Source organism: Zalophus californianus, chromosome 3 (assembly GCF_009762305.2).
Source record: "Zalophus californianus isolate mZalCal1 chromosome 3, mZalCal1.pri.v2, whole genome shotgun sequence".
Classification (NCBI taxonomy): domain Eukaryota; kingdom Metazoa; phylum Chordata; class Mammalia; order Carnivora; family Otariidae; genus Zalophus; species Zalophus californianus.
In genome coordinates this window covers 87,566,873-87,582,590 of record NC_045597.1, presented here as the reverse complement: position 1 = coordinate 87,582,590, position 15,718 = coordinate 87,566,873, and the positions used below count along the sequence as shown (strand labels likewise).

Sequence of the window (15,718 nt, the reverse complement as noted above, 5' to 3'; positions counted from 1 at the left end):
CCAGTAAGTGGTCACTTCTCTGTTCAGAGAGTTGTTGATACTCTCTTCTTCGGTCTCCTGTTGAGTTCGTAGGTTTTCAGAATTGTTTGATCCCTATTCAGCTGAATTCCTGAGACCAGAGGAAATCCAGGTCTCCTACTCCTCCGCCATCTTGTTCTTATATCCCAATATTTTCATTCTATACTTAGAATAAAATCTGGTATTTTCCTAAATTTAATATACATTCCATTTAGTTAAACATGTATTGGGTATCTACCATATTTCAGGCATTCCAGGTAAAGAAATTCAAAGCCTTACCTCTGTGGTGGGTCGAGAGGGTTAATTAGTAGTTAGATATATAATATTAAGGATGAAATATCCAAGGAGAAATCTTCTTAGGTGGTTGGAAGAGATTCGACTTAAAGATAGAGACTTCAAATATTTGATATGCAGGGCATGTAAAGCATGAAAATAGGAAGCATGGGATGGGAGGAGGACCTAGGGCAAAATGAAGGAAACTAACATTTAGCGGTAGCTGAAGCATGGAGAAGCCCATAAGACAGATTGAAAAGATACTGTATTAACTCAGTAGTATGATTTGACAGATTATTTGAAGTAGAAGGAATTTTGGAAAGCCTCTCCAATTCCTTAATTTGGCTAACAAAATGACCCCCAATTTAAATAGGTTACGTGATTTTGCAATGTTCAAGCACTGAAAAGGGTGGGAGGGGACTAAAATACAATATCTGTGGATTACTAGACCAGGGCTATTTCTACTTCAGCAGGAGACATCTCAGCTCCTGTACCTGTCATCCAAAATATTTAAGTAAATGGATTGTTAAGGATTCCAGTATCATAAATTCAGTTTAATAATTATCTCATGTTCCAGTTTGGCAAATATTTTGTCAAATGATTATCCCTAATCTTTACCCAGTCTTTAGAACCAACTATATTTTTCACTTTTCCCCAACATAAAGGTCCTTCTCTCTTAGGGTACACTTTCCATTGTCTCTGGTTTCTCCATTTGAAATATGCCTACCTTTGTTCATCCTTCCAAAATATCCGTACATTCATCTCTACCCACGTACATTCTAATTTTCTCCATGCCTTATATTCTAAGGCTTTTGCTGTCTAGACAGCAAGCGTGTATGTGTGTGTGTGTTTCGTGTGTGTGTGTGTGTGTGTGTGTGTGTGTGTGTGTGTGTGTGTGTGCTTCCTGATCCAAATATCATTGAGAACAACAACAGTAAAAAACATACTGTCCTTTTTTTCTCGGTCCATCCCAGTCCTGGTGAACCCTCCCGGGGAAGGAGTCCCTGAATCTCTGGTATGACTGCACGTGGAACAATGACAACAAAACGTGGGCCTGCAGTAAGGTCAGCGAGAATGGCTGGCTCAAGGCGGTCCAGGTCCTCATGGTGCTTTCCCTCATCCTCTGTTGCCTGTCCTTCATCCTGTTCATGTTCCAGCTCTACACCATGCGGCGAGGCGGGCTCTTCTATGCCACTGGCCTCTGCCAGCTTTGCACCAGCGTGTCGGTGTTTACCGGGGCGCTGATCTACGCCATTCACGCGGAGGAGACCCTGGCGGAATGCCCGCGGGAGGACAGCTTCAGTTACTGCTTTGCCCGGGCTTGGGTGGCCTTCCCCTCGACCTGGCCACCGGCGTCATCTACATCCACCTGCAGAGGCGGGAGTGAGGGCCCCGCGTCGCCCTGCCACCTCTGCTGGTGCCTGGCCCCTCCGTCTCAGCCACAAAGCCTCCGCCCCCGGCCTCCTCCAGAAAATAAAAAACCTTTTAACCGCCAAAAAAAAAAAAAAAAAATACTGTCTCCTTCTTTACAACGAATATGGAATAGGAATTTTTTGCATATCATAAACATGCCTTTTGGGAGTTTGAGTTATTTATTTTCAGCAATCTAATTCCACTTTCTTTCTTGACAATCTGAATGCATTATCCCTCTTACATCCTTGGCTCTCTTAGTCTTAGGTATTTTTAAGGATATAAAACAAAACAATTTCACTTGAAATCAGTCTGTGGGTTGCCTCATTTCAATGGCTTCTTTAATAAGTTCATGTTACCTTACTATGTCCTGCTTTCACAGGCAAGATTTCCTAAGGTGTTTAATTAACAGGGACCTACAAACCCAGATTCGCAAATAAAACAGGACCTTGGGAAATTGTTACTTTTTAAGGCTGAAATTGAACAGCAGTATAATTTCTCTTTGTTTTCAAAGATTTAAGCATCATGACCAACATATCCATCAACACTAAAGCCCTTAGAATTAAGTGATGCAGGATTTTTCTGCATGACTAATTTTATATTTTCATTCTCTCTTCATGACTAAAAAAAAATCAAGGCAGTTCGGCCAACTTGTCAATATTTTCTCTAGTTTCAAGCTAACTTGGCCAATAGGGAAGACAGCTGAACGATCAACATTCTTGCAGATGTACCTTTGAGTATGATTTTCAGGCTAGGTCATTCTTACTGGTTACTGGTACCTGTACAGTCTGTTGTGCAGGACTGCATGTTTATAGCTCCTAAAAGTTTGACTTTCATGAAAACAAGTCTTTGTTCTTTTCTTTTCATATCCCCAGAGAATAGTGTAGTACTGGATACTGAACATATCTCTAGTGAACACTGAGGCATAGAAGCTTCCTGAATCAAATTTGTGGAAATAAGTTTTGTTCATAAACAAATAGTGTTTTCTGTTTGTTTGTTTGTTTGTTTGTTGTTTTGACTGTCTGACACTCTCTAACAATGTCTTATGTGCCCCAATGGTTATAACCACCTTTGCCTCCCCCCAAATATCAAGTCAAGGACCATAATATCTATTTCCTTTATAACACCACTGAAGATTTTAGTAAAAAAAAATACTGATTTCTTAAATGCAATGTAACACCTTTTACTCCCTCCCTTCCTTCCTTCCTTCCTTAATTCCTTCCTTTCTTTCTTTCTTACCCCAGTACTAAGTCATCTCCATGGTTAGCGAACTCTAGACCCAGTATCAAAACACAAAGTGTAGATTTTTTATCTTTGATGGTAATTAGATGCATGACTTCATCTAATCCCTTCCCATTTGTTTCTTTTTCTCTAACACAGAAAATATATTATTCTCACTTTTTAACATGAAGAACATATTACTTAACTCACAGAGTTTCTATGAGGATCAAAGGAGTGAGTATATATGAAATTACAGAATATTTATTAGCTTAATATTGGTGAATCAAAGTATGTGCCTTATAATATTGGAACTAATACTGTAAACAAAAATTTATAACCACTCTCATATCATTTTGTATTTCAAGAAGTTGAAGCTCAGCAGAATAAATGAAAATATTTGATTAATGTGATTGCTTTTTTTGTTAAACTTTTTATTTTGAGAAAATTGAGAAAATTTATTTTGAAAAAATTTATACCAGTTGTATATAATTATACATAGGGATCCCCTATACTCATTATACAGTTTCCCCTAATGATATCACAAACAGGATATTGACATTGATACAGTCACAACATAGAACAGTCTCATTCCCACCATGTTGCCTGATAAGGCCTTTTACAGCCACAACCACATCACTCCCCACCTATTTCCCTGACCCCTGCTGGCCACTGACCCTTTATCTAAGGTTTGTCATTTCAAGAATGTTATATACATGGAATTATATAAAATATAACCACTTAGGATTGGCTTTTTCTCACTCTGCATAATGACCTGGAGATTCATCCAAGTTATCTTATGTATAAATAGTTTATTGTTTTATTTTAGAGTAGCATTCTGTATTATGGATATACCAGCTTGTTTAACCATTCATGTTAAAGGACTTATGGGGTAGTTTTTGGTTTGGGGCTATAATTAGTGAATTGTAACTATAATGTGGTAGTTGCAATTTAAGACATAGACCAAAGTGTTTTCCATAGTGACTGTACCATGTTACATTCCCACTAGCAGTATATGACTAGTATGGTTAGCATTTGGTGTCTTCACTATTTTTTTTAAACTTTTTGTTTTGTGTAATGACATCTCATTAAGTTTTAATTTGCATTTCCCTAATGAAGTTGAACATTTTTTCTTGTGCTTGTTTCTCAATTGGATATAGTTTTTGGGGAATCATCTCTTCATGTCTTTTGTTCATTATCTAATTGAATTATTTGCTTTTACTGTTAAGTTTTGCATTCTTTATCTATTTTAGATGAATCCTTGTCAGATATGAGGCTAACAAATATTTTACCTCAGTTTTCAGTTACATTTTTTCTTTTTAAAACAGATAAATAGAGAGCAAACACTTTTTAAATTTTGATAAAGTCTAATTTATTGATGTATCTTTTATGGATCATACTTGTGGTATTAAAGAGCTCTTTACATGGCCATAGATCCCAAAGATATTCTCCAGGTCTTTTCTAAAAATTTTATGATGTTAAGTTTTCTATTTATGTCTGTGATTTATTTTGAGTTATATTTTGCCCACATTGTGAGATTTAGATAAATGATCACTTTTTTTGTGTCCAACCATTTTAGTACCATTTATTGAAAAGTCTGTATTTCCTCCATTGAATTGCTTTTGCATCTTTGCCAAAAATTAGTTGAGCATATATGTATAAGTCTATTTCTTTGATCTTAATTCTGTTCCATTGATCTTTTTATCTGTGCTTCTACTAATAACACACTATTACTAGAGCTATATAGCATTGATATCAACTAGTGATTTTGCCCACTTTATTTTTTTGATAATTATAGCTGTATTAGGGCCTACACATTTCCATATAAATTTCATGATAAATTTGTTCATCTCATGGCCCAGGGACTCTCACTGGTCAACACTGACAGCTGAGGACCCCTGCTTTAGTGGATAAAAGGAGCCTCCTTGGGCTAAGCTGTCTATTTCCTCTAAGTGGGGAAAAGATATCTCTAGTTTGTAAAAACAAATTACACTCCCTGGGTGAGGGGACTATTTTGGTAGGATCATCCTTCTGTGGGGAATGGAGAACACTTTAGGAGGTGGATGTTTTTGGTGACAGGATCCCCTTTCCTGTGTCCCCAAACCTGCAGTGTCTCTGGGAGGGGAGTTTCAGGGCTGGCAGAGAAAGATATGATGGCTTTTTTGATGTATCGATCTGTCTTGGCCACAGTCCCTGGTTATTTAATCAAACACTAATCTAGGTGTTGCTGTGAATGGATTTTTTGCAGACAGTTGTTAAGTAGTGGTAATTATCCTGGATAATTGGGTGGGTCTGACTACATCTTTTGGAAGGTGCCAAAGCAAGGCTATGGTTTCCCTGTGAGAAAGAAGATATCCCACCTATGTATGGCAGATTTTTCCATTCTCATGGGGTTCCTGTCCTGCCCACAATCTTCCTTCCTTACTGTTTGTGGATAACAGCATTAGTCTGTGACTATGGGTGTGAGTTTGCCTGACATCTTCCCTTCAGACTACCTGCTTTACAGGTTCTGCTTCTTTGGCTGAACCCTGACTGATCTAATCAATAATTTTTACACTTTTAGGTCAAAATGAATCTTAACATAATCAAAAATTTTTCTCATGGCATAAAAAAAGAAACAATCTCAGTTCAAAAAATAAAAAAAACAATTGTTAAACAATGGGTTAATGACCATATTCTGCAAATTTAGCTTACAAAAGACCACTGAATAATCAATCTGGTCATTTTGGTGTAAAGTGCAAATTTAGATCGTTGCACCATCAGTCTGATTGGTAATGTGCCAAGCAGGCAGCCATTAGCAGAGCTGAGCAAGTAAATCAAGCCTGATTGTTACACTGATGAATCCATTGTTGTCCTATGCCCATAGTCCAGTTTTCATTTTGAATCTAAGTGTCTACTCACTCAGTAAGTAACTGACCTCCCACTGTGAGTCTGTTCTTTAATGGATGCTTCCCCAGAAATAGAAGCTAAAAAATAGATTTCTGGCTTCATGGAGATTTCCTTGTAACAGAAAAAGATTTTCAAAAGTGCACAAATACTGTTCTAAATGATTTCATTATTTAGATAAAAACATTCATTGAGTACTTGCTCTGAAATAGAAATGCCATACTAAATGCATACGTATAATGAGAGAGGTAGAAATAAAATTACATCATATTATGCACAATTACTATTTTTGGCAGTGCCATAATTTACTGGATCTTTCATTCACTCATTCAACAAACTGTTACCTTTCTTGGAATAATCTTTTCATAGTCATGACAACTGGGAATCTGTGTAGTATAAAGTAAAAGAGAAAATTCTAGGTTTTCATTAAACAAGGTTTTAATTAGCCACATAATTTCCAATGGAATCATGGAAACTTCATGCTTGCATTAAGCCTAACTAAAAAAATAAATAAATAGGCCAACATAATTAAAAACTTGTTCTCCAACTGCAACACTGTGTAATACTCTTTCATCTCAGCAGGGTTCTACCCCTTCACCCAACCTTCTCATCATGATCAAACAATTGACGTCATATGACAGTTGGCAAGGGTGTTATCAGCGGACATGGAAGCATCGATATTGCCAATATTTGACCCCAGCTTAGCAGTAGAGATCTGATATTGCTGTCTTTCTTTGGCCTCTCAGATTATCTACTAGCATCCACCCCTGAATAGTAAAAAATCTCCACGTCGCTTGGCTGTACTTAATAACCACCATTAGACAAATGGAAAAGTCACACAAATCTACACAACAGTGTCCACAAATAGTATGAGAACATGCTGATTTGCCTTAGACGGTCCTAGAAGGGGACAGAGCTGTGATCACAGCTAATCTTAGGAAATGTAGTGAATAAATGCTGAATGAGAGAGACTGTACTCCATTTATTGCCAAATGCTTGGAGAGACTGATACAGTCCCCCTAATTCTAAGTGAAGCTACATAAAGATTTACAGAACACATTTTCAAAGCCAAACATTCATTTGATGTCTGAGGATAACATAGATTAATGAGGCAATTCCTGCCCTCAAGAATCTCTCAGTATAACAGAGGGAATGACAATTGAAATTCAGTAATTCAAAAACTGGGCAAATGCTATTATAGATATGCATATGGTAGTAAAACTGAGTGTGTCTCTTGACTCTTCTTGGAGAAGTTCACAGGAACCTGCACAGGGAAGGTGATGTTGGATTTGTGTTTTGGACCGTGAGCAGGAATTTGTTGGAAGGATGGTGCAGGCAGAGAAAATGGCATGAACAAATTCAGATATATAAAGCAGAATGATAACACTGCAATAATTTAAAAAGCAAAACAAACAGCATAAAAAACTGGAGTCTTCCGCCTTTAAAATTTAAGTAAGCATTTTGAGAGTCCCCTCCCCTCATTGAATTGTTTTGCTAATACCATAATTTAGGTATGGAATTTGGACAGGCTTCATTACAAATTATTTAGTAAGTAAGCTTAATTATTTGTTAAGTAAAATTAACAATTTATGATGCTGTTTATAAACACATCTGCCTGCCCAATATAAGCACAAATAATACACCTAAGCAAGAATGGATATGTCTACATTTAATCTTTCTATCTGGAATAAACTTAAAAATGTCTATGAAGTACTGGTCATATAGTATTTCTTATTACTAGAACTTGTGAATATAAAATGGTGATCAATACCTAGACTGAATATGTATTTATTGATAACAAGAGGAGAGCATTTGAGAAAGAATAATTTTAAAAATGCATAATGGGATTTGATGACATCAAGTAATAAGTAAAATTATAAAATATTATTGAACTAGAATGACCCCATTTTCAAAGATGAAGAGGTTTATTTTAGAGAAATAAATATTCCGTCTTCATGAGTGCACTTGTGAGAAACATGCTTATATATTTTTGATGTAAGGAACTGATTGACGAACTCAAGAAAGCAAAATTCTCATTTATTAAGATATATTAAGGTGCGCTGAGTGGCTCAATCTGTTAAGTGTCTGCCTTCAGCTCAGGTAATGATCTCAGGGTCCTGGGATTAAGCCCCACATTGGGCTCTCTGTTCAGTGGGGAGTCTGCTTCTCCTTCTCACTCTTCCTCTGTGCTCTCTCTCTCAAATAAATAAATAATAAAAATAAAAGAGTATACATCCTTTAAAAAAAGATATATTAAAAACAAGATAACTGTTGAAACAGCATTCTCACTTTAGGGAAACTATCCTAAGGAAATAATAATCACAAATACAAGAGAAGTGATACATAACATTTTTTTCTTTTTTTCCCCCTCTCCCTCCCAGATACATAACATTTTAATGATCGTTTTTAAGGCAAAAGATTTGATATGATTTGGTTAACTAAAGTGTTACACAGTCATAGAATGAACCAGAATACATATATCAAATTATGTTATTATTTTAACTAACTTTTACTACTCACTATGTGCCAGGAATTGTGTTAAGTATATTATAGATATTTCATCATTTGCTGATCCCAATAATGTTACACAGTATGCATTATTCATGCTACCATTATAAAATGAAGAAAACAAAGTTTACATTTGTTAAAATTTTGTCCAAGATCAGGCACAAAGTATATGATTAAAACTCAGATTCAAACTCAAGTTCCTTATCCCCAAGGCCTCTACCATTACAAGGGTCTGTGATAATACAGAGGAAGTGGAGAAAACTGGTTTTAAGCCAGGGTTTGTGGGGGTGATCATCATTCTGTAGAAAATATACATGGAGAAATACTGAAAGAAAATAGTCTTAAATATTAATAACATATTGTTTTTGGAAGGTAGACTTATGAGTGATTTTTTTTTCTCCCTCTTTTCTTTTCTCAGTGCTAAGAAGGTGTTTGCTTTTTTTTTTAAAGATTTTATTTATTTATTTATTTGAGAGAGAGAATGAGAGAGACAGAGAGCATGAGAGGGGGGAGGGTCAGAGGGAGAAGCAGACTCCCCGCTGAGCAGGGAGCCCAATGTGGGACTCGATCCCGGGACTCCAGGATCATGACCTGAGCCGAAGGCAGTCGCTTAACCAACTGAGGTACCCAGGCGCCCGAAGGTGTTTGCTTTAATGGAAAAACATTTGAATAGGTTTCTGCCAAAAGTTGAAATTGCACAATATCTTGTAAACATTCCCAACAAATGTGCTGGTTCATGCTGAACCATTAGGGCTAAGGGACACGTTTTCCATTCTATCTTCCCAAGATTTTGAACAATATTCCCATACACTTACCTTAAATTTCCTTTTTGTCTTATTGTCAATCACAACTGCAAAGGCCCAGGCTCTGCCCCTGTCAACAAAACTCATTTCTGAGCATCTCTGGGCAGCCAAGGGTCCTTTGCCTCTTCAGAGACTGAAAAGATTAATTCATTTTCAGAGCTCCGGTTTGGAAGAGGAGAATCTTTCCACTTGCAAGATCTCAAACCCTGCAGCCCTCTTCCTCTTTTTCTATTATGACTGAAGCCTTTCAGGGTCATGGGATTAAATATGACTAGAGAAAAGTTGATAGTGCCACAGGATAGAAAATGTATTATGTTTTTAATTATGTGTGGAACAGGAAGAATTGCCCTGCTCCTGCTGTGTGTATATTTGTTTGTATCTCTTCCCCTCTTGCAACAAGACCATCTCCAGAAAGTAATGAAAATAGATAAAATGGATTTTACTTGAGAAAAGCATACAAGAAATAAAAATTTTTGGCCATTAAAAGGATTTATTTCATTTTCCTCCAGAATCTAAAATATTTTAAGAATATAAAGAATATACATGCATATTTGTGTGTGTATACACATACATATACATACATAACAAATGCTTATATGCATGCATATATGTATATGTGTGTATACAGGCACACACATGCCTATGTTAGGGGAATATACATGCACACATGCATACACCAGGGGTCCTAAACACCTAGTTTTTTGTTTTTTTTAATGAGCAAGGTGTTATGTGATTGTGTATTTAAATTTGTGAGGCTCATGGGGAAATGCTAAATAGCAGGCTTCCCTGAATCTAGAAGACAACTATGAACTTGGGTGTAATTTTCTCGCTGGAGGAGACATTACATACTACTTTGGTGCATGTGGGTACTGTACGGTCAATGATGCTGGCAGGATGGATGGCTATATGGTGTTCCTAGAGAGAACCTGGACCTAGACCTGCAGCACCCAACCCGATGAGAATGACCTTGACCCTTTCACAAAATCATATGGGCTTGTATGAAGGTTTTCTTAACAGATACTAGTGGAACAAAGACAAGTGAGGTCATCCTCAATGTCATGTTCATCCTGAGATCCCATAGGTCTTCCCACAAATTCTGAGATTCATATCTGTTCAATAGTCTTAGAATGTGGAAGATACCCTGATTCTATGGATACAGTGGTTCACAAAATTCTGGGGACTTGGTACGGTATATCAAAGCTATTTATGTAGGAGATGGATGACCCAAATAGAAGGGGTCTACCCTCTATATGAGCCCCCATGCCTGCTTACACTCAGAGACTTCAAAAACAAAACAAAACCAAAAACACATACACACATCATTTACTTTCTTCATTATAACCACTGAACTTTCCCCCAAAGTATAAAATTTAATTGATCTAACACATTTTTTCCTAATTGCACAAGTATGGATGCATATTGAAATATTTCAAGCCATACAGAAATGTATAAAAAGAGTGCGCCTTTTGCCAGTAAACCTATCCCTGAAGAAGCCAATGTCAATAATTAGGCTGAGACGTATCCACTTATACAAATATATGCACACATAATTTCCTATGTTTCCTGTCCTTTTTTTAACCAGAAATGGAATCACATTGTGTAGTATTATGTCAATTTGCTTTTGTTATTTATTAATAAAATACAGGTATTTTCTAGATTATTATAAATGGATTTAAATCTTTCTGTTTTAATTGAACTTTTTATTTTGAGGTAATTGTCTATTCATAAGCAATTGCAAAATATAATACAGGGATATCCCATTTACCCTTTACCCAGTTTTTACAATGGAAATACAATAACTTGGCAAAGGTATAGTACCAAATCATAATTCCAATGGTGATATTGATAGAATCAAGATAGAGAACATTTGCATCATCACAAGGATCTCTCATGTTGTCTCATGTTGTTTTTATATCTATACAATCTTCTTCTTGCCCTCAGCACCCCCACCTCCCCTTACATTCTGGTAACCACTGATTTGTTCTCCATTTTTATAATTTTACCATTTTAAGAATGATATGTAAATGTAAGCATATAGTACCTAACCTTTTGGCTTTGGCTTTTTTACTTAGCATGTTTTCTTGAGTGTCATTCAGGTTCTTGCCTGTATTAATAGTTTTTTTTTTTTTCCTTTTTACTATACAGCAGTACATCCCTGGGTACATCCCAGGTTGTTTAGCCTTTCCCGTATTGAAAGATATCTGTGTTGTTTCCAGTTTGGGCCTACTGTAAATAAAGACAGCATACACATTTTTGAACAGGTTTTAGCATAAACATAAGTTTTCATTTCCCTGAATAATTTTTAGGAAAGCAATTGTTGGATTTTATGGTAGTTCCTTGCTTAGTTGGATAAGATGCTGCCAAACAGCCTTCTAGATTCACTATACCATGTCACACTCCCATCAGCAATATGAATCATTGTGATCTCTGAATCCTCTCCGGCATCTGGTGTTGCCATTATTTTTTAGTTTTGCCATTCTGATAGTTGTGTCATGGATATCTGTTTGTAGTTTTAATTTGTATACCCTAATGACTAATCATTTCATGTGCTTGTTTGCCATCCATAGATCCTCTTTAGTAATATGTCACTCCATGTCTTTTGCATCTTTTCTAATTGCATTGTTTTTAATGTTGATTTTTTTAGTGTTTGTTTCTCTGCTTTTTTTATTATTTTTATTATATTATGTTAATCACCATGCATTACATCATTAATTTTTTAAAGATTTTTATTTATTTGACAGAGTGAGAGAGACAGTGAGAAAGGGAACACAAGCAGGGGGAGTGGGAGAGGGAGAAGCAGGCTTCATGCTGAGCAGGGAGCCCAATGCGGGGCTCGATCCCAGGACCCTGGGGTCATGACCTGAGCCAAAGGCAGATGCTTAATGACTGAGCCACTCAGGCGCCCCTACATCATTAGTTTTTGATGTAGTGTTCCATGATTCATTATTTGAGTATAATACCCAGTGCTCCATGCAGAAGCAAAATAAGTCAATCAGAGAAAGACATGTATCAAATGAGCTCACTGATATGAGGAATTCTTAATCTCAGGAAACAAACTGAGGGTTGCTGGAGTGGTGGGGGTGGGAGGGATGGGGTGGCTGGGTGATAGACATTGGGGAGGGTATATGCTATGGTGAGCCCTGTGAACTGTGCGAGACTGTTGAATCACAGATCTGAAACAAATAATACATTATATGTTAAAAGGAGAAGAAGATGATGATGATAGCAGGAGGGGAAGAATGAAGAGGGGCAAATTGGAGGGGGAGATGAACCATGAGAGATGATGGACTCTGAAAAACAAACTGAGGGTTCTAGAGGGGAGGGGGGTGGGAGGATGGGTTAATGTTGATTTTTGAGAGTTCTTTATTCTAGACATTATTCCTTTGTCAGATATACAGTTTACAAATATCGTATGCTAGTCTGTAGATTATCTTTTCATTCTCTTAACAGGGACTTACACAAAGCAAAAGATTTTCATTTTGATGAAGTTTAAATTATCAATTTCTCCTTTAAGGTTGTATTTTTGGTGTCAAGCCTAATAACTCATTACCTAGCTCTAGATCCTGATGATGTTGTTCCCTAAAGTGTTTGTAGTTCTATGACTTACATTTAACTCCATGGTCCATTTTGAGTTAATTTTTATATAAGCTGTGAGATTTAAATAAAGGTTCATTTTTAATGGATGCCCAGTTTCTCCAGCACCATTTGTTTAAAAGGCTATATTTATCTCCATTGAATTTTGTTGTCGTTTGTCAAAAATCAGTTGAGCATATTTATGTAGGGTATTTCTGGGTTCTGTAGTCCATTCTATTGATCTATGTGTCTATTCTTGGCATGATATGTTGTATTTTCATTTTCGTTTTGTTCAATATATATTTTTTAACTTCCTTTGGGTCTTCCTATTTGATCAATTAATTATTTAAAACGGCATTGTTTAGTTTTTAAGTGTTTGGAGATTTTCTTGTTTTCTTTCTGATATTGATTTCCAGTTTAATTCCACTGTGGTTGGTGAACTCACTCTGTATGACTTCAATTCTTTTAAATGTGTTGCAGTTTGTTTTATGCACAAGATAGAATCTATTTTGGTTATGTTTCATAGACACTTGAAAAGAATATATATCCTTGCTGATATTTTGCCTAGTTCTCTTCTCAGTTGTTGAGAGAGGGGTGTTGAAATCATCAAAATCATTGTGGATTTGTCTATTTCTCCTTCCAGTTTTATCACTTGTTGATGCACATATTTTTCAGCTCTGTTGTTTGTTGCATACACAATTACGATTCCTATAACGTCTCCATGGATTGACCCTTTTTTCATTATATAACATCCTCCCTCATCTCTCATAATTTTCTTTGCTTTGATGTTTACTTTATTACGTATTAATATAGGCACTTCTGCATTCATTTGATTAATATTTTTTCATTAACTCCCACATATCCCCATCCCCTTCCCCAATTACAATGTATTTTCCTTAAAATTTTCATCTACATACATTTAGAACCATATCAGACAATATTACAATTTTTGCTTCCGCCACAGACACAATTTGGAAGACTCAAAGGAAGGACAGTCTACAGTATGTACTTATATTTTTACTTACAGTGTTTTTTCTTCCTTCTTGATACTCCAAGATTCCTCCTCATATTGTTTCCCTTCTGTTTAAGAGCTTCCTTTAGCCATTTCTTTAGGGTAGGGCTGTTAGCAACAAATTATTTTAATTTTCCTTCATTTAAGGACTTATTTTCTCTCCATTACTGAAGTATGTTTTTGCTGAATATATAGGTTGACAGTCTTTTTTTTTTTCCCCCCAGCACCTGGCACTAAAAAAATATTATGCTACTTTCTTTTGACTTTCATGGTTTCTGATGAGAAATCTGTTATCCCACACATTTGTATTCCTTTACTGGGAATGTGTCATTTCTCACTGACCACTTTCAAATTTTGTTTCTTTGTCTTTGATTTTTGGAAGTTTGACTATAATGTGTTTTGATGTAATTTTGTTTTGGTTTGTTTTCTTCTATTTTGAGTTGACTGAGCTTCTGGTATCTCTAGCTTTGTCTTCTGCTAAAGTTGAGAATTTTCAGCCATTTTTCTTTGAGTACTTTTTCAATCCTGCCTTTTTTCCCTCTTTCTAGAACTCTTGTAACACAAATGATAAGTATTTTGTAATACTCTACAGGTCCCTGAGGCTCTGTTCATTTTTAGCCAGTCTATTTTCTCTCTGTTTTTCAGATTAGGTAATTTTTATTATTCTATCTTCCAATTTACTAGTCTGTCTCTTCCATTCTGCCAATAAATCTGTCCATTTAAGTTTTTTATAGCATTTATTGCATTTTTTCAGTTCTAAGATTTCTATTTGTTTTTTTGTCATATCTTTCATTTCTTTGTCACAATACTGTATTTCTTTGTTGAGAGTCTTTATTTCTTTTCCTGTTTCAAGTGTATGTGTAATTGCTCATTGAAACAATTTTATGAAACTTCCCACAAATATTTTCCAGATAATTCTAACATCTGTCATTTTGAAGATAGTATCTCTCTCTCTCCTTTTTTAAGAGTTTATTTATTTATTTGAGAGAGAGCATGAGCTGGGGGGAGGGGCAGTTGGTGAGGGAGTGGGAGAAAGCAGACTCTCCAATGATCAGAGATCCCCACACAAGGCTTGATCCCAGGACCTGGAGATCATGACTTGAGCTGAAGGCAGACACTTAATCGATGGAGCCATCCAGGCACACCAAAGATAGTATCTCTTAATTGTCTCTCTTATTCAGGTTGAGATCATCCTAATTCTTCATATGACAAGTGATTTTCAATTGAAACATGGACATTTTGGACATTATATAAAGAGATTCAATATTATTTAAACCATCTGATTTCCTTTGGCACTGATCTGTCAAGGAACGAAGGGATGCCACCTTGTTATTGTTAAGTGTGGATAGAATATCAGGTTCCATGTTCCGTCTCTACTGACATTTGAAAGGCAGGTTTGAATGCTCTGGCCCCTTAGCGGCCTCCACATACACAACAGGGATGAATCAAAGTCAAGACTCTTCACTAGGTCTCCTTTAACACCACTTCCAGAGGGATGGGGAGGGAGGTCTCATTACTGCAGGATAGGAGTGGAAATAGGGGTTCCCCTAAGTAGTCTCCATTGACAACAGAGGGATGTGGGTCTTGTTACATCCCAGTAAAGATGGAAATCTAAGCTTCCCATTCAAACTTTGCTGGCATGGGGAAGGGTGGGCCAATATTTTTTCTCGGTGTTTGGCTGTAGTGGAATGGTTATTTTCTAAAAGTTTTCTGCCTTGCTAGGCTGCTCCTTTTCCAATCCTTTGGCTGAAGAGAGGAGGCTTTTACTGAGGGTGTTTTTGCATCCATTGATGTTGTTACGTTGCTAACTCTTCAAATACCAAGTCTGAGTTATTGGAAGCAAAAGGAAAACCCAGGAAACTCACTGTTACATTAGTCTTCAGGTTCCAAGGTGCCTGGCTGGTCTGCCTTCTTTTTTCCACCTTTCAGAGTCCTGTTATATTTGTTTTATAAATAAAGTTTAGGGCTTTTAGTTGTACTAGTGGGAGGAATAGGTAATGTACATCTGCTCCATCTT

At 36.4% G+C, this 15,718-nt stretch overlaps 1 pseudogene; it reads left to right on the top strand.

The window, feature by feature from the left end:
• Nucleotides 1–239: 239 nt before the first annotated feature.
• Nucleotides 240–1,678, top strand: LOC113920403 (annotated as a pseudogene).
• Nucleotides 1,679–15,718: the final 14,040 nt, after the last annotated feature.